Source organism: Sciurus carolinensis, chromosome 16, assembly GCF_902686445.1.
Source record: "Sciurus carolinensis chromosome 16, mSciCar1.2, whole genome shotgun sequence".
Classification (NCBI taxonomy): Eukaryota; Metazoa; Chordata; class Mammalia; order Rodentia; family Sciuridae; genus Sciurus; species Sciurus carolinensis.
The window spans coordinates 10,786,835-10,806,179 of record NC_062228.1 but is presented as its reverse complement, the minus strand read 5'-3'; positions in this window follow the sequence as shown (position 1 = coordinate 10,806,179).

Here is a 19,345-nt window from a genome sequence, read left to right as displayed (position 1 = left end):
CAATGATCTACATTTCCAAAGAAACAATTTACAGAAAACATACAAAATTACAAAGAAAATGGGAATAAGGAGGAAAATTAATTGAAAGAAACAAAACAGATTAAAGAAACACAAAAGCTGCCAGGGGTTGTGGAGCATACCTGTTATCCCAGTGGTTCAGGAGCCTGATGAAGCAGGAAGACTGCAAGTTCAAAGCCAGCCTCAGCAACTTAGTGAGGCCCTAAGCAATTTAGCAAGACCCTGTCTCAAAATGAAAAACAAGGGCTGGGAAGATAGCTCGGTTGGTAGAGTGCTTGCCTTGCAAACACAAAGCCCTGGGTTCCATCCCCAGCACCACAAAAAAAAAAAAAAAGAAAAACAAAAATGACTGGGGATGTTGCTCAGTGATTAAGCACCTCTGAGTTCAAACCCTGGTACAAAAAAAAAATTAGCCCTAGAATAACTGCCAAAGATAACAAATTCTAAATAATTATATATATATATATACACTTAGTTGCAAATGGACACAATACCTTTTATTTTATTTATTTTTTATGTGCACTGGGGATTGAACCCAGTACCTCACATGTATGAGGCAAGCACTATACCACACAGCTACAGCCCCAGCCCCATTTTTTTTTTTTTTTAAAGGCAGCAGAGGGGGAAAAACCAGATAGATAGCTCTATTTTTGTTTCCCCATTTACAGAATAAGCCTCCATTCTCCAACTTTTATTGGACAAAGCGGTAGTGTAGAAAAAAATAAATTTTCTTTTCTTTTTTTTTAAAGTCCTCTGCTTTATTTTATTTTATTTGCGGTACTGGGGATTGAACTCAGGGCCTTGTGCTTGCGAGGCAAGCACTCTACCAGCTGAGCTATCTCCCCAGCCCTTAAAGTCCTCTGCTTTAAAATAATTCTAATAATTTAATATGCACCCAAGGGGTAAAAATCTCAGGGATAGACACTGAATTACCCACAATCTTTTTTTTTTTTTTTTTAATTGGTACCAGGGATTGAACCCAGGGGCACTTTACCACTGAGCCAATCCTCAGCCCTTTTCTGTATCTTATTTAGAGACAGGGTCTCACTGAGTTGCTTAGGGTCTATGCTAAATTGCTGAGACTGGCTTTGTTTTCATTTGTTTGTAATTTCCACAACCACAGAGTGCTGGGGACTCGAACCCGGGCCTCCCACATGAGAGGCAGGCACTCTACCAGATGGGCTATATGACCTGCACCTGAGACTGGCTTTGAACTGGAGATCCTCCTTACTCAGCTTCCTCCTGAGCTGCTGGGATTACAGGTGTATGCCACCAAACCTGGCCTACCCACAATCTTCAAACAAAACCAAGATAGGCCTTGGGGTACCCTGAGTCCCCTGCCAGGACTGAACTTTTTAAGTCTGTCCCATACTGTTTCGTAGGGGTACTCTCTACGTGTCTCCATCAGGATCAGACACTTCTGGTCTGTCCCACATGTAGCCTTCAGGATATTCTTTTAGTCCCCAAATGGGACAGGACTTTTAAGTCTGTCCCAAATTATCTACAAATTAGTGGTGATGTAATAAATGTCCCTGTCCCAACTGTGTAGTTTTCAGGGTGCTTGATAGCACCTACCTAGGCCTCAAGAAAATAAATGAGAAAAAGAAAATCCTAAAAAGAACATCCCTAAGATCTCAAATAATCCAGGTATGTTGAAGAACTTACAATTTTTGTTGTTATTATTTTAAATAGCAAGGGCACAAAAACCTTGCAGAGAATTTTGAGGCACTTTGGGATAAGAAAAAATTAGCTAAGGCCAGGTGCGGTGGTGCACACCTGTACTCCCAGTGACTCAGGAGGCTGAGGAAGGATTGCAAGTTCCAGGCCAGCCTTGGCAACTTAGTGCAGGCCTTGTCTCAAAGTAAAAAATAATAATAAATAAAAAGCTGGGGATGTAGCTCAACAGTAAAGCACCCCAGGGATCAATTTGCAGTTAAAAAACAAACAAACAAACAAACAAAAGTCAGGTAAGCTTTTTAAAAGATATTTTTTCTAGTTGTCAATGGCTCTTTATTTAATTAATTTATTTATATGCAATGCCAAGAATTAAACCCAGTGCCTCAGGCATGCTAGGCAAGTGCTCTACCACTGAGCCGCAACCCCAGCCCAAAAGTTAGGTAAGTTTTTGTAGAGATTTGTTTATAGCTGGTGTTTTATCTCATGACCAAGGACAGAAGCCTTCTGGCAGTCTTATACTTTCTGGCAAGATCAAAACGTATCAGCTTTAGGGCGCGGTGGCTCATGCCTGCAATTCCAGCGGCTCCGGAGTTAAGAGTCAAGAGGATCGTGAGATCAAAGCCAGCCTCACCAATGGCAAGGTGCTAAGCAACTCAGTGAGACCCTGTCTCTAAATAAAATGCAAAATTGGGCTAGGAATGTGGCTCAGTGGCCGAGTGCCTGAGTTCAACCCCTGATTGCCCCCCACCCACCACTGCAAAAAAACAAAAACTTAAGTAAAGCAACTGTTGCCCTCACCACCCTTGAAGGTGGGTGGAGCCTTCATTCTTTGAGCATCAGTAGGGTGGGTTTTTATCAAGACTAAAATAAAAGGACAGAGGACATTTTCCTTCTGGGATTACCTAGTAAAGGACAGGCCATGATTGGAGTAACTGCTCTCCCCAGATACCAAATACAGAGAATGCGAAAACAAACCTAAGAATCATCAGGATTTTGTTAAAGCAAAGGTTTGAGAATACTTCCTACTTGGCGGGTACCTGTAGAGGGCACAGTAGTTTAGCTGGAGCATTAACGGGAGGCTGTACAGGGTTTAAGAGAAGGGAGTGAGGAACGAGAGGGCAACGGGTCTTCCTTGGAACTTAGGTTCTAGCAGAGACTTAGGGTTGAGAGATTTATGGCAGAAGCTTAAGAGTTGAGAGATTGACCACTCATCGTATGGGGTCTGGACGTGGTGTTTAAATGATTGTCCCTCCAACAATTTGTCTCGGGTGAAACACATAGTTGGCAAAATAAGGGGGTGCTCAAGATGCTGGGAGACCCTCATATGTATCTTCTGGATGAGCAATTTATGTACTCTCTGACCTGGAACAGGATATTTTGGCCTAAATGTGTCTCCTATCTTTGGAGTTTTTAATAATAAAACAAGAACTCATCTTCTAAGGGAGAAAAAGGCTTTAGGCCAGGAAAGGAAGAAGAGAAAGGAAAAACAAAGCACCAATTTAAGGCTGAGAAACCTATGCGATCCCACTGTTCAATGGGATTTTAAAACTCATTAGGGCTTCAGAGTTCACCTTATTGTTACCTGAATCTACACAGCCTGGGGATCTCCCAGCCACCAAGGAGTGAGACAGATGCTCTCTGGTTTCTGAAAATAAAGGACAGAGAGATTACAAGTACAGGAGGGGGCTAACAATAAGTCATAGTCAAGACAGAAAGAAAATATTTGCGAAGACTTACCAAAGTCGATGCCTCTGAAGAGCCCCGTACTGGCCACCCTGAGATGTTGCATAAGGGACGTCTCTAGGAAAAGGTCCAAGGAGTTCGCACAGATGCAGTCAAGGGAGAACAGGGGGAAGGGGCAATCTCGAAAGAGAGACTCCTTTGGGGTACAGGAGGGGATGTGCACTCAGAGGAGAGTGCAGGACACCTCTGTGCGACAGCAAGCTGCTGGTGTGGGGTGTTAATATTTCTAAAGGGCCAGTACTGGGAGCTGGGCGCGGGGTGGAGGCAAGGTGGAGCTACAGGATTCCATGCTGTTTTTCCTTTTGCTTACACATTGCCCTCACTTTACAAGGGCACGTCACTCAAGATCTCCAACTGTGTGCTTTCTGCATCTCAATGGTTGTGGGTGTTTCCTTTAAGATTCAGTACTTCTCTCTCTCCTAAATTCCTATCTTACTTTGCAATAACATTAAATAGTATATATTAGGTGGTTCATGCAGTTTTCCCCCTCTACTTAGTCAACTTTCAAACTTTAAGCAAATGACCCATACAGATCTCATGGCTGTTGTCCTACATTTGAAATTCAAATTCCAACCTTAAAACACTCATCAATCCCCTGACACAGTATGTTGCTGAAAGAGTCCCTTCTCCAACAATCTTGCCCTTCTAATTTAGCTTGTACTTTAAACTTCTACAAACTCTGAAAAATAAACAAGGCATCTGCCATTGTCAAAGAAGCGAAAAAAGCTAATGGGAGTCAGGTGTGGTGGTGCATGCTTTTTGTAATCCCAGCTACCTGGAGGCTGAGACAGGAGGATGACAAAATTTGAGGCCAGCCTCTGCAATTTAGTAAGACACAGTTTCAAAATAACACAAACATAAAAAGGGCTGGGCACATATTCAGTAGTAGACTACTTGCCTAGCGTGAGTGAAGCCCTGGGTTCAATCTCCAGTACTGCAAACAATACCAACAGAGATAAAATAAATAGATGATGGAAACTTATCACTTGAAGTGATGTTCACATCCACTTTGGGAAGAGGACCTAACTTCAGTGGAATGAGTGGGTAACTAAGACCCTTCCAAATACTGGAGATATCAAAGCCTAGGAAGACTCACCCCTTTCTTAACTACCTTTCTGTTTAATCTTTTGGAAAGAAAATTATAGCAATCATATTAAGTGGAAGTAGATTCTACTAGATGATTTTTGCATCTTTTATATCTTTCCAGTTAGACACACACACACACACACACACACACACACACACACACACACACACATCATTTTGTTCTCTGTTATGTTCAAGAACTCTTGCTCTTAATTGTTTTGTTTTGGTCATATTAGTTACTATATCATAAGGATGTCCTTACCTTATTTTATGTTTTTTGCTTTCCCAGTGCATCCTGAAACTCATTTCTTTCACCGTTGTGATGATAGTGTGTATGTGTCAGTTTAACTTGTTTATATGTTAACTTGGTCTGTCTTTCCCAGTTACTCAATAAAACACTCCTATAGGTGTTGATGAGAAGGCATTTTGTAGACATGATTTGATTACATAATCAACTGGTTTTCAGCAAATGAGATCTTTCTGGATAATCTGAGTGGGCTTGATTGAATCACTGAAACACAAAGCCCAGGGTTCCAGAAGGAAAACAGAACCGCACCTGTGCACAGCGGCTTCCTCCTGGCCAAGGGGCCTGCCCTGCAGGGATCATTGTCCACTAGCCACACAATGATATAGGACTTCTCGGGGTTGCTGCTGGGTAAATACTGACTCAGCTTCAATTCATATGTTAAAATCCTTCCTCCCAAGGTGCAGGTGCTAGGAGATGCAGCCTTTGAGAGTCGATTAGATTAGGGGATGGAGTCCTCATGAATGTGAGTGGGCCCTTATGAAAGATGCCAGCAACTGGGAAGCAGGCCCGAGGGAACCTGGGAGAGGATGGAGCAGCGGGGAGACAAAGAGGGAGAGACCCACTGTCTGCCATCTGCCAAGTGTGGTTACCAAGATGAGAAGGGGGTTGTCTACGAAGTGAGCCCTCACCATGCAGGGAGTCTGCCTGGACTTCCCAGCCTCCAGAACTGAGAAATAAATTTCTGACTTAAGTCACCCAGTCTATGATATTTTGTTATAGCAGCCTGAGTGGAGTAAGACACACATAATAAATGTATTTATATGCATGTATACGTGAGCTCATGGCCCACAAATGATGGAGGCAGGAGACAAACCTCTGTCAGCAAGCTTTCCTTTAACCTGCAGTGAAGTCATTTGGGAAGGGAAGGGCTCTTTCTCTGGGTATGGAGATGGCTCCCCGGGTTACAGGAGTCTGGGTTTTGTAGTTTCATTGGAGACTGTGGATGTGCAGTTTGGACAATCAGGGGCTAGGTGTGCAGGTTAAAACTTTAACTCAGGAAGGTGGTTGTAAAAAGGCCGAAACTCATTGTTATCTGGGGAGATAGGAGTCCAGATCCTGAGGGATAAGTACTCAGATCTTGCCCATTGCTTTTCTTTATTTGGGATCCATTGTTTTCCGAGTTCGATATTTGCTGTGCTTCCATTTAGGACTAATTTGCAATGGGGGACGGTCAAAGTCCAGAACCCAGCATTCAGCATCCGCCCCTCTCCTTCAGGGCCCATTGTTAAAGGATCTACTGGGAGGTTAATGCTTGGCTAGTTTCCCCTCCCTCCTCCAGAGCCATACTGTCCCTCCATTTTTCTTGGGGAGCTGTCTTGTAAGAATATTATTTTCCAGGGCTGGGGAGATAGCTCAGTCGGTAGAGTGCTTGCCTTGCAAGCACAAGGCCCTGGGTTTGATCCCCAGCACCGCAAAATAAATAAATAAATAAATAAATAAATAAATAAATAAAAGTATTTTAACACGTAATAATAATTGTCTTTATTTATGAGGTGTAGTGTAATATTTCAATACACGTATACAATATATGCTGATCAAATTGGGGTAAAGTTTCCATCTCCTTATCATTATCTTATGTTTGGAATTTTGGGGTTACTCTCTTGTAGTTCTTCATAAAATATAAAATAGGTTGTTGTGAATGGTATTTGCTATTGAACACTAGAACTTATTACTTATATTTGTTTTGACACTTGTTATCCTCCCTCTGTTCAAATTCCCTGCACCCTTCCCAGCCTCTAGTAATCACTATTCTACATTCAGATCCATTTTTAAAATTCCCACAAATGAGACAACATGGAGTATTGGTATTTGTGTCTGTCTTTTGGTACTGGGGTTTGAACCCAGGGGCCCTTAACTGAGCCACATCTGAGTCCTTTTTATTTTTTCTTTTGAGATGGGTCTCACTAAGTTGCTGAGGCTGGCATCCCATAATCCCAGTGACTAGGATCTTCAAATCTCAGCCTCCCCAGGAATCTCTCCTGGGATTACGAGATGTGCCACCATGACTGGCTGTATCTGACTCACTTCACTTGACATAATGTCCTCCAGTTCCAACCATTTTTCTGTGAATGATAAAATACAAATTTTTTATGGCTGAAAAATATTCCATTGTGTGTGTACTTATATATGTATATTTGTTTTTTTAATTAATTAAAATATTTTTTATCTTTACAGACATATTTTGATTCATTGTACACAGATGGGGTACGACTTTTCATTTTTATGGTTGTACACAATATAGATTCACACCATTCATGCATATATGTATCATACATATATATAGGGTAATTCTGTTTCATTCTGTTTTTGTTATTTTTTTATTAAAATATTTTTTATTTTTACAGACTTTTTTCATTTTTTTAAATTCATTTTTATTGTAAACAAATGGGATACATCTTGTTTCTCTGTTTGTACATGAAGTAGAGGCATACCATTTGTGTAATCATACATTTACCTAGGGTAATAGTTTTTGATTCATTCTGTTATTTTTTTTCTCCCCCCCCCCACCCATCCCACCCATCCCACCCCTCTTATCCTTCTATACAGTCCCTCCTTCCTCCATTCTTGCCCCCCCCACCCCCTACAGACACATTTTGATTCATTGTACACAAAATGGGGTACAACTTTTCATTTCTCTGATTGTACACAATGTAGATTATATATTTTTTTCATATTTTTCCCCCTTTCATCTGTTCATGCACATTTAGGTTGATTTGTGGCCTTAGGCATTGTGAATAATGCAGCAATAAACATGGGTGTTCAAGTATCATTTGAATATTACTGGTTTCATTTTGGGGGGATATACACCCAGAAGTGGGATAGCTGGATCATACAGTAGTTATATTTTTAGTTTTTTGAAGAAACGCCACAGAGTGAAGAGAATCTATAGAATGGGAACTTTTTGTGTGTGTGCAAATTATTCAACTGAGAAAGGATCAATATTCAGAATATAAAAGGATCTTTAAGGGCTGGGGAGATAGCTCAGTTGGTAGAGTGCTTGCCTTGCAAGCACAAGGCCCTGGGTTCGATCCCCAGCACCGCGGGGGGGGGGGGGAAGGATCTTTAAAAACTCAATAACAAGCTGGGTGTGGGGGCACACACCTGTAATCCCAGTGACTTGAGAGGCTGAGTCAGGAGGTTGAAAGTTTGACAGGAACCTCAGCAAATTAGCAAAGCCCTAAGCAATTTAGCAAGACCTTGTCTCAAAATAAAAAATAAAAAGGGCTGGGGATGTGGCTCAGTGGTTAAGTAGCCCTGGGTTCAATCCCTGATAGTAAACAAACAAACAAATCAACCCACCTGATTTGTTGGGGTCTTGTGCCTTTCAAGAAACACTTAGATAATTAATGTTATTTTTCTGTCGCCCAATCTTTGGTGGGTGTTCACCTGCCTACACCAAAGGATAAATAATTTCTTCTGGTATTTGATTACTGGGGATCGATGGCTAGTCAGGTATTGGATTTCTAACCCTGAAAAGACAAACCCTGACCTCTAAGAAAACCATCACAGTGCAGTGGTCCTTGAAGTTCTACGGCCCCGACTTCTTCAGCTCATTATCCCCTGCTGAGATGAGAGGAAGCCAGGGCAGTGGGTGAAGGGGCTGTATTTATAGCCCGAAGACAGCTCTTACTGCACTAGACCTCTCATGTGTGCAGAACCTCAGGACTTCATTTCATCTCTCCACCTTGCTTTCCTGTCGTTTTGGTTGTTGTTGTTGTTGTTGTTGTTCTGGGACTTGAACCCAGGCTGCTTTACCACTGAGCTACATCCCTAACCCTTTTTATTTTGAGACAGGGTCACTAAGTTGCTTAGGGCTTTGCCAAGTTGCTGAGGCTGGTCTTGAGTTTGTGGTCCTCCTTGCCTCAGCCTCCTGAGTTGCTGGGATTACAGGCATGTGCCAAGATGCCTGGATTTGCTTTCCTGTTTGTGAAACAGAAACAATGTCAATGTATTTCTCAGTGACACATGGGCGTCATAAGGCAAAGGAGATGAGAATGCCTCTTAGAGCACCCAGCGCTTGGCAAACCATTAGTAAGCGGTACCTGAATGAAAATCAATCATTTTTTAAAACTTTATAATTTGTGGCAAGCCACTATTCATTTAGGAAGTGGAAATACGTGTTTTACATTTATTTCTTTATCACAAGAGTCTTATGAAGTAGTATTGCTATACCCACTTACACTTGAAGCACAGACAGGCTTATTCTAGGCCCAACCAGCTCAGAATATATCTAGCCCACTTTATGGGCCCATGATTTAACTTTCATGCTCTGATGGAGGAAGTCACAAAAGAACAGTTTGTTTCCTGTTTTTCAGTTTTCTGAAAGAAGACTTTAGCATCTCTAAGGAGAGTGTTGACTTCCAAAATTATTTCTAGAACATTCAGAAGGAAAGATTTATTTTGGCTTTTGACTTGAGATGATTCGGTCCATCATGGTAAGCTGACTCTACTGATTGGGGCCTGAGATGAGGCAAAACATCATGGTAGAAGGACATGTCCAGCTCGTGGCCAAGAAGCAGAGATAGCAAATGAAGAATTCTTAAGATTACATAATAGGAGCATTTTTTGAAGAGATTGCGTAAGTTTTTTGTTGTTGTATTGTATGACTGAGCACATGATTAAGTGTATTGTGGTTGTTGGGATATTGTCTCCATTATTGGGGAAAATAATAAGATTTTTTTGTTGTTGTTCTGGGGATTGAACCCAGGGACACTTACCCATTGAGTCACATGTGTAGCCCTTTTTTTTTTTTTTTTTTTTTTTTTGGGTGCTGGGGATCGAACCCAGGGCCCTGTGCTTACAAGGCAAGCACTCTACTGACTGAGCTATCTCCCCAGCCCCTGTAGCCCTTTTTAAACATACTTTTTTAGAGACAGGGTTTTGCTAAATTGCTTAGGGCCTTGCTAAATTGCTGAAGCTGGCTTTGAACTCTGGATTCTCCTGCTTCAACTTCCCAGAGTTGCTGGGATCACAGGCACCATGCAGCCAACGTGCCTGGCTTGTAAAGTTATCTGTAGGTGTGTTAGCATCTAAAATGGGATGATTTTTTAAGATTATGTTTGATCATCTGGGTGGGGTGGATCTAATCAGTGTAAAGTTTTTCGTTTTTTGTTTGTTTTGGTATTGCGGATTGAACCCAGTGGATCTGTACCACAGAGGTGCATCCTAAACTCTCTTTATTTATATTTATTTTTTGAGACAGGGTCTTGTAGATTCTTTAGAGTCTTGCTAAATTGCTGAGGCTGGCCTCAAACTTGGAATCCTTCTGCCTCAGGCTCTGAGCTGCTGGGATTACAGGTATGGCCATCCTTCCTGGCAGTTGAAAGGTTTTAAAAGAAAAACTGACATTGCCTTGAGGGAGGACTGCAGCCTAAGGGTTTCCAGACTGCCCTTCCTGATGATTCACCTTGAGGATGGGATTTTGGATTTGCCCAACCATTTTCCATGTGTGCATAAACCATAGCATAGTAAATCTCTTTATATATCTATTTTACAGGTTCTGTTTCTTTTCTGAAACCCATATTTTATTTCATTTTTTAAAGTAATATTTTTTAATTTAAATTTTTATTTATTTATTTATTTTTATTTTTACAGACTGCATTTTGGTTCATTGTACAAAAATGGGGTACAACTTTTCATTTCTATGGCTGTACACAATGTAGATTCACACCATTTGTGTAATCATACATACACATAGGGTGATACTATCTGTCTCATTACACTATCTTTCCTTCCCCTCCCCCTCCCACCCCATTTTCCTCTACACCATCCAAAAGTCTTTCATTCTTCTCTCTGTCCATCCCTGCCTCCCCCCGCCCCGCTTATGTATCATCATCCACGTATCAGAGAAAACATTTGGCCTTTGGTTTTTTGGGCTTGGCCTATTTCACTTAGCATGATATTCTCCAACCCCATCCATTTACCAGCAAATGCCATAATTTTATTCTTCTTTATGGCTGAGGAGGAATATTCCATTGTGTTTGTATACCACAGTGAAACCCATATTTTATTGCTCACATTGAAAAACCAAGAAATCATTTTTTTTTTTTTTTTGTGGTGCTGGGGGTTGAACCCAGGACCTTGTGCTTGACAGGCAAGCACTCTATGAACTGAGTTATATCCCCAGCCCCAAGAAATCATATTGATAATAGATAATTTTAGACACATGTATACACAGTCAGCCCTGAGTTCCACATCCAGAGATTCAACTAACCTGATAGAAAATATTTGAGAAAAAATTGCATCCAAACTGATCATGTATAGTTTTTCTTTCTTTTTTTAAAAATTGGTTCTTTTAGTTATAAATGACAGTAAAATCCATTTTGACATAATTATAAAAGCATGGACTATATACTATATTTTGTTCTAATTTAGAACAAACCAGTATCTCTCCTTCCCCTTCCCTGTTTTTCTTCTCTTACTTTGCTTCCCCCCCAATACTAGGGATTGAACCCAGGGATGGCTGCTGTAACACTGAATTAGGTCCCTACCCCTTTAATTTTTTAATTTTAAAACGGGGTCTTGCTAAATTGCCTGGCTTATGAATTTGTGATCCTTTGGCCTCAGCCTCCTGGGTTGCTGGGATTACAGGAGTGAGCCACTGCTCACGTCAGCACACACATTTTTCAGTTGCAAACTGAGATCCTATCTGGCTCCAGGAGCTGTTGTGTAGTTATTCTTTTTTTTTTTTTTTTTTTTAATCTGGCTCCAGGAGCTGTTGTGTAGTTATTCTTTTTTTTTTTTTTTTTTTTTTTGCGGTGCTGGGGATTGAACCCAGGGCCTCGTGCTTGCAAGGCAAGCACTCTACCAACTGAGCTATATCCCCAGCCCTGTTGTGTACTTATTCTAAATAATGCCAAATAAAATCATTATGATACCAAAAGCTCAGTCCTTGTCCTCAGTGCTGATCCAACAACAAGGATAAGGTTTTGAGAAAAAAGAAAAAGAAGTTTTATTGCTTGGCCAGCAAAGGAGAATGCAGAGTGGACTCCTGTCCCAGAGGCTGTGATTTCCCCTGCCAGCAGAACATTGGTCTTTTAAAAGGGGTACAAAGTGGAGAATGCCTGTAATCCCAACAACTCAGGTAACTGAGGCAGGAAGATCTTAAATTTGAGGCCAGCCTCAGCAATTTAGCAAGACCCTGTCTCAAAATATAATAAAAAGGGGTGGGGATATAATTCAGAGTAAAGAGAGTAAAGCACCCTGGGTTCAATCCCTAGTACCACATGAATAATAATAATAATAACAACAACAACAACAGATATAGTTGGGCGTGGCGGCACACACCTGTAATCTCAGTGGCTCAGGAGGCTGAAGCAGGAGGATTGAGAGTTCAAAGCTAGCCTCAGGAATTTAGCAAGGCCCTAAGCAATTTAGCAAAACTGTCCTAAAATAAAAAGTAAAGAGGGCTGGGATGTGGCTCAATGGTTAAGCACCCATGCATTCAATCCCTGGTTACAAAAAATAAATAAAAAAACAAAAAGATACAAAGCCTCAGAGTCAATTTATTCATGACCTTGAGAGATAGTGTCTCTTAAACTTGCGGATGCCAGCCCTGAAGTCTGGATTCCATCATCCCTGTGGTCAGTGACCTAGGAGCAGATTAACTTGGCCAAGGACAGGAAGAAGGTCCTCTTGTTTCCCTCAAGGTTATGTAACACTGAGCCAGGAATTGTGTGGGTTCTTTGTCTCACTAATTCAAAGAATGAGATTCATGGGTGGCAGCAGGTGAAAGCCAAGTATAAGCCTTTATTAAAGCTAGTCTCCTGCACCTGGGAGGGGACCTGAGACAGCTGCCAGTGGACGGCTGTTGTCTAGGGTTTATAGGGATCTGCAGGTTTAAGGAAGTCAGCTCGCGGCCCAATCCTGGGTGTGCACTCAATGTCCATGAGGCATTCATGCAGCATTCATTAGTCCAGACAAAATGTTGATCAGATGTTTTCCGTCTTTGGAAAGTCTGTGGACTCACATATGTCCCAATTTCCTAAAGACTTCAGGTCACATAAGTCCTGATTTAAAAATAACCTTTTTTGCAAGTTTCTCAACAAAAACTTGGCAGCTGCAGTTTTTGCTCTGTGGCACAGGAAGTTGCCCTGGGGCCCATTTCCTTATCAGCCTAGCCTTATCTCTTCCTGCTGACCTCAGGTAGGGAGGGGGAGAGGGGCAAGAAGGTTAAAAAGAAGTTAGTTTTAAAATAAGCTATCAGGGGCTGGGGTTCTGGCTCAGTGGTACAGTGCTTGTCTGGCATGTGGGAGGTGCTGGGTTCGATTCTCAGCACTGCATATAAATAAATGAATAAAAATAAGGGTCAAAAAAAAAAAAAAAGGGTCTATCAACATCTTTAAAAAAAAGAAAAAAAATATGCTACCAAGCTGGGCGTGGTGGTGCATGCCTATTAATTCCAGTTGCTTGGGAGACTGAGGCAGGAGGATTCCAGTGGCACAGGAGGTTGAGGTAGGAGGATTGCAAGTTCAAAGTCAGCCTCGGCAACTGAGTGAGACCCTGTCTTAAAATAAAAAGGGCTGGGGCTGGGGAGATAGCTCAACTGGTAGAGTGCTTGCCTCACAAGCACAAGGCCCTGAGTTCGATCCCCAGTACCACCAAAAAAATAAAAAGGGCAGTGGTAAAGAACCCCTGGGTTCAATCCCTTGTATGTTATGTATAAATAAATAAGCTATAAACAGCAGAGCAGCAAGGGTTATAATAAAAGCATGAAGTGGACCTATTACAAATAGAGGAAGGACAATCAAAATTAAAATAAATTCAAAATAGAATAGTGGCTATTCTGTGTTATTTTAATTAATTTCTTGGTACTGGGAATTGAATCCAGGGGTGCTCTGCAATTGAGTCACATCCCCAGTTTTATTTTTTTGTTGTGAGAAAGGGTCTTGCTAAATTGTCTAGGGCCTCACTAAATTGTGAGGCCGGCTTTGAACTTGCTATCCTCCTACCTCAGCCTCCAGAGTTGCTGGGATTATAAGCATGTGCCACCCTGCCCAGTTTATACTAGAATTTTTGATCCTCTTGCCTCAGCCTCCTGAGTCGCTGGTTGTGTGCCACTCTGTTTCCTGGAATATTTTAGAAGACTTGTTAAAAACAACATGAAACTAATTTTGCTACTTACATATAGGATAAAATGAAAGCAATTTGTTAACATCACCATTGAAATCATCTAAAGAACTATAGATTATAAACAATCTAAAGGCACAAACATTGGGATGTATAATCCTGTTTTTCATTTCATCTCATATATTTATTTTGGTGCAGAGGATCAAAGCCTGGGCCTCATGCATGCTTAGGCAGGGCACCACCAAGTCTCATCCCCCTGAGGAAGAGCTTGACACGGGCAGCTCCATTTTGAAAGGTAGCCTCCATCTTAGAACAAGAAGCACCTCAGGTCACTCTGACTCAGCCTGATCAGTTTGATGGTGTTTACATCAAACTCCATTATCATGCAAAGAAATCCCAAACACTCCCTCATCAAGAGAAGGTAAACTGTTCTCTGGGACTGCAATCCCGAAAACACCTGAAGGTGACAGGAGGACCCTCCCCTGACAACCCCCTTCCCTTCCTGCCCTATACATACCCCAGGCGGTGAGTGGAAGGGTCAGTCTCCCCTGGGCCGAGGCAGCTCCGTCCTGCGAAGACCTTGTTGCCGGGGAGCTGCCTCTCCTCTCTTTAGTCCCTTCATTGGGTTCTTTCCTTACACTGTCCAGCCCCGTTGTTCGTTTTGGACACTCTATAATCACTTAACAGCAATAAAACCGGAACAGAGAAACTCGGTGGAGAAAAGGAGCACGTTGTGGTTCCCGTCTGCAGTGTAGGCTCAATGGAAGGCGGGGCCGAGTCGCAGGGGCTGGCCTCCGGGTTCAGGCTGTGTGGACAAACCTCCCTCGTGGCCAGTGGGGAACGGGGAGGACGTGCTGAGCCTGGGGAGCCTGAGGTGATTCCTGGCAGTTTCCTCCTGGGTTTCTGGGAGAGGGGACACCAGACAGTTCTCTTCTCAGCAGTTGCCCCTTTAAGACTACAAACATCCAACAAGGGGACAAGGGGAGGGCTGGGGTCTGACCCAGGGATTCTGATCCTGTGATCATGTTAACACAGAACAGAGTCCCAGCCTGTTGTCAACTTGCTCCAAAAGCACCAGGTCAGGGATCTTCCTCTCGGAGTCCTGATCCTGGAAAGATCCCTGGGTCCCCAACCAGTCACAGTCGGGTGCCCCTCCTTCCTGAAGGACCTGAACATCCAGAGGATGCTTCTGCCAAATGCCTTCTTTTCAACATCAAGGACATAGGATATTTTTGAAAATTTTACATTTTTCCTTGTTCTCTTCTCCCTCCTTTATCTCAGGTATGCATTTCCTTTACTTCTTCTAATTCTTCTTCTTCTTTTTTTATTTTTTGCTACTACTGGGGATTGAACCCAGGGGTGCTTTACACTGGGTCACTTCCCCAACCCTTTTTATTTTTTATTTTGAAGCGGAGTCTTAGTAAATTGCTTAGGGCCTCACTAAACTGCTGAGGCTGGCCTCCTCCTGCCTCAACCTCCTGAGTTGCTGGGATTGTAGCCACATGCCAGGCTGGAGATAATTTTTTTTTAGCAATTTAAAAAATACATGGATAAAGTTGTATTAAAAGGATAATTTAGCTGGGTATGGTGGTACATGCCTGTAATCCCAACAACTCAGGAGGCTGAGGCAGGAAGCTCACAAGTTCAAAGCCAGCCTCAGCAATTTAGTGAGACCCTAAGCAACCTAGTGAGACCTTCTCTCTAAATTAAAAAAAAAAAAAGATACTCTTTTATGATTTCTCCTGAAATTTTTTATAGATTTAGTTCCTAAAATTAGTGTTGCGGACTTGCTAAGAACCTTTGTGTTATCAACTTCTAATTTGATTTCTTTATTGTCAGAGGATATTCTTTGTGGAAACTGAACCTTTTCAAATCTATTGAGACTTGATTTTTGTAGCAGGACGGTCAATCTTGTTAAATTTCCATAGAACTTGAAAATAGTATTTATTTTGTTGTTATTGAGTACCATGTTCTACAAATGCCAAGAAAGTCACTTGTCTTTTATTTTTTTTTTAATTTTTAAATTTTTTTCACTTGTCTTCTTGAAGGGTTATGGAAAACAATATCCCTGCAACATAAGCCCCAAAGAAAAATGGAGAGAGGTGCGGCTCAGGGGGAGGGAGAGGAAACTAGCCAAGAAGCAATGGGCCCTGGGGGAAAGGGGCAATACTGAGTGCTGGACCCTAAACCATGACCTTACCCCAAGGCTAATTAGTCCTGAAAGGAAGCACAGCAAATACCAAAGGGCAAGAATTTCGTACTCATCCCTGGGATCTGGACTCTTCTCTCTCCAGACAACACTGAGTTCCCACCTTTTTACAACCACCTTCCTAAATTAAAGTTTTAACCTGTTCAACTAGCCCCTGACGGTCAAAACTGCACGTACACAGCTCCTAATGATTACATCATTGTACCCTATAAAACCAAAATCCCCTCTGTAACTGAAGCCATTTTCCCCATCTGGAAAATGGGCCCCAGTGGTGCCCGAGTTCGCGAAGGAATAAAGACTTCTGTGAATTCGTGGAGGTCTGCCTCCCGTCCTTTTGTGCTTACACTTCTGAATTGATTTCTTACTTTCTCAGTTATGGAGAGGATTATTTAAATCTCTGATTATCTTGTGAATCTCTATTTTTCCTTGCAGTTCAGATTTTCTTCATGTACTGGAAGCTCTGTTTTTTTCTTTTCTTTTTGCGGCACAAGGGATTGAACCCAGGGACACTTAACCACTGACCACATCCCTAGCCCTATTTTGCATTTTATTTAGAGACAGGGGCTCACTGAGTTGCTTAGCACCTGCTTTTGCTGAGGCTGGCTTTGAACTCCAGCTTCCCAGTTTAATCTGGGATCCTCTGCCTCAGTCTCCCAAACTGCAGGGATTACAGGTGTGGATCACTGTGCCTGTCTCTGCAATTCCATCTTGATTTAATATTTCTATTGATAAAGACTGCAGATTTGGGGCTGGGGAGATAACTCAGTCGGTAGAGTGCTTGCCTCGTAAGCACAAGGCCCTGGGTTCGATTCCCAGCACCACAAAAAAAAAAAAAAAAAAAAAGACTGCAGATTTCAAACTGTTTCTTCCTCCTCTCTCCCTTTCTTTTTTCTTTTTGGGTACTGGATATTGGGGATTGAACCTAGAGGTGCTTTATCACTGATCCACATCCCTTTTTAAGCCCTTTTTGAGACAGGGTCTTGCTAATTGCTGAGGGCCTCGCTAAATTGCTGTGACTGGCTTTGAACTTGTGATCCTCCTGCCTAGTCTCCCCATTAGCTGGAATTACGGGAGTACTGATGGCCACCGGGCTAGGCCATCAGATGTATTAAAAAAAATTTTTTTTTAAAGCTGTAAATGGACACAATATCTTTTATTTATTTTTATGTGGTGCTGAGGCTCAAACCCAGTGCCTCACATGTGCTAGGCAAGTGCTCTACCACTGAGCTACAACCCCAGCCCATCAGATGTATTTTTAAAGAGGCATTTCTGTAAAAGGGAGATGGAAGAAATCCAGCCTTCCCATTCTCTTCTCCAGTTGGTGTCCCCTTCATTTGGTCTGTGAAGGGCCAGTGGGTTTCCATGTCCTCTGGAATCTTGGTGGTACCAGACCCTCAGCTACCAGTTGGCAATTTCCCAGCTCAGAGCTTTTTTTTTTTTTTTTCCCCAGGGAACATAGGTTTATAGTAGGGAAGAAAAAAAAAAAAAAAAAAAGAAAATAAACCACATGAGGAAGAATAAGGAGAAAAATGACAAAATTTAGAACGTTTCATATGACTATGAATATTCAAATTACTACATACATAGTATAAAATAAATATATTTAATTCTTTAAAGAAACGAATATCAAAAATAAAACTACTAGCAAAGTTTATATAAAAGAAGATGATACAGCAGATTTTAAAAAGGAAGGAGACTTCTAGAGAACTATTCTAATTAAAACAGAAATTCAGTGGGATGGGTTTAATAGCACATTAGACCCAGCTATAAAGAAATTAGAGAACTGATAGACAACTGAAGACTCAGTTGAAGAAATTACCCAGAATTTAATGCAGATAAGTAAGGAATGAAAAATATAATGGAAGTGTAAAGATGTAGAAGATAGAGTAAGAGGCCTGGCGTATATTCTGTAGAAGTTCCAGAAAGAGGTAGTAGAAAGAATGCAGAACTGAATGCCAATGGCACACGCCTGTAATCCCAGTGGTTGGGGAGGCCGAGGCAGGAGGACCACAGGTTCGCAACCAGCCTCAGCAATTCAGGGAGGCTCTAAGCAACTCAGTGAGACCCCGGTGTGTCTAAATAATATATAAAAAGGGCTGGGGATGTGGCCCAGTGGTTGAGTGCCCCTGGGTTCAATCTCTGGTAGCGGAAAAAAAAAAAAGAAAGAATGTAAAAAGGTGAGAGTCAAAGAAATTAAGGATGAGAATTTGAATCCCATACAAAATAAATGAGAAGAAATCCACAGGTGACACACGATTGTGAAGCTGCTAAATACCAAGGACAAAAAAGCCGACATCAAGAGACAGCACGTCCTCAGCACTGTGAGACGACTGGCGGCTAACTCTTCACCAGCTGCAACAGAATCCAGAAGTCAGAGCGCCAGGTCCTCGGAGAAAACAAGCAAGGGAGGGGAGGAATCTCAGCCCCGTGAACCATCATTCAAGAGGAGCTGCAACAGATCCTCACTAGACAGGGGTGCTCCCGAGTTAAATGCTAAATTTAGCAGCAGAGGCTGTTTGGGCCATTAGGAGGCACCCTTCTGCCATGTGGGAGCTTGACAAACAGGCTGGAGAGGCAGGCTGTCCTGGGTTCAAATCCTACTTACTGGGTGTATGAACTTAGGCTGCCCACAGTACTCCCTGGCTTCTGTTTCTTCCTCCTTAAAGTAGAGGAAAGAGTGTCTACCTCAACAGGTTATTGATGGGGTACAATAAGGCACGATACAAAACTCTGAACAGACATTTATAAACCAAATTTCTTCCCCCCGCTTTTTTTGGGGGGGGGGTTTACGGGGGATTGAACCCAGGGGACCTGTACCACTGAGCCACATCCTCAGCTCCCTCCATTCTTTCTTTTGAGACAGGGCCTCACCGAGTTGCTGAAGCTGGCCTTGAACCTGCAATCCTCCTGCCTCACCCTCCCCAGTTGCTGGGATTCCAGGCATGCACACTGCACCTGGCTATAAGCCAGATGTCTTAATTAGTTCAACATATATTTACTGAGCACATGATGTGCTCTTTTTCTTTTTTTTTTTGCGGTGCTGGGGATGGAACCCAGGGCCTTGTGCTTGCAAGGCAAGCACTCTACCAGCTGAGTTATCTCCCCAGCCCCATATGATGTGCTCTTGACACATTAGTTGCTGGGAATGTATCAGTGAACATAAGGTCAAAATCCCAAATCTTGTGGAATATTCTAGTAGGAGTGGAATATGGGGAAAAGAGAAAAAAATAATTAAA